Genomic DNA, 1,058 nt, shown 5'->3' with positions numbered 1-1,058 from the left:
CTCATTAGTGCTTGGATCAAGTCTATAGCATTCGAAGGTCTTTTGAAACCTACAGGGAAAAAAAATTGAAAAGTAAATAGGAAGGGGGAAGAGCATGATCCAATTGAGATCATGCTTACTGAGATGATTTAAATGCACACTCCATTAAAAACAAAAGGGCCTGAGCAGGATTTTCAAAATATCTTTTGTACGTGCTTGAGTTAAAGTGCAGAAATATTGAGAGGGGGCAAGATGGCGGAGAAGTAAGGAGCTCGTACTTGCACTCGCACCCATACATCACACAGAAAAGATCTGAAGCCATTGGAAACCTTACAANGGGGGGAGGGGGGGATGGGCATGGAGGAGGACACTTGTGCGGATGAGCACTGAGTGTTATGTGGAAACAAATTTGACAATAAACTATTATAAAAAAAAAAAGTGCAGAAATACTGGACCAGTGTCACAGTTTCAGGAACAGTGTTGTGTATTTTCATGGTTCCAAGTAACTTTATTAATATGCATAAACCAGACATAAAGGATATATATAGGACAGCATAAAAGTAATCCTAAAATGTGTGAGGTTAAGGGAAGAGATATCAGTTAAGATCTAGGCCCGGTTGCTTTAAAAGACTGTGAATAGGGGCACCTGGGTGGCCCAGTTGGCTAAGTGTCTGACTCTTGGTTCCAGCTCAGGTCATGATCTCAAAGTTTATGGGTTTGAATCCCGCAACGGGATCCATGCTGAGAGCATGGATCCTGCTTGGGATTCTCTCTTCCCCCCTCCCCCCATTTGTGCACATATGCTCTCTCTCTCTCTCTCTCTCACACACACACACATACACACACAATAAATAAATAATCTTTATTTTTTTTAGCTCTAAACTTTATTTTTTTCATTCTTTTTTTTTTTTTTTTTACAAATAGTTTATTGTCAAGTTGGTTTCCATATAACACCCAGAGCTCATCCCCAAGTGCCCCCCTCCGTGCCCATCCCCCCCTCCCTCCCACATCCATCAGTCCTCAGTTTTTGTCAGGATTCAAGAGTCTCTCATGGTTTGCCTCTCTCCCTTTCCCCCACC

Source organism: Crocuta crocuta, unplaced genomic scaffold (genome assembly GCF_008692635.1).
Source record: "Crocuta crocuta isolate KB4526 unplaced genomic scaffold, BGI_CrCroc_1.0 scaffold178, whole genome shotgun sequence".
In the NCBI taxonomy this organism is placed as follows: domain Eukaryota; kingdom Metazoa; phylum Chordata; class Mammalia; order Carnivora; family Hyaenidae; genus Crocuta; species Crocuta crocuta.
The sequence above is the reverse complement of the archived record's forward strand: the minus strand, read 5'-3'. Positions refer to the sequence as shown.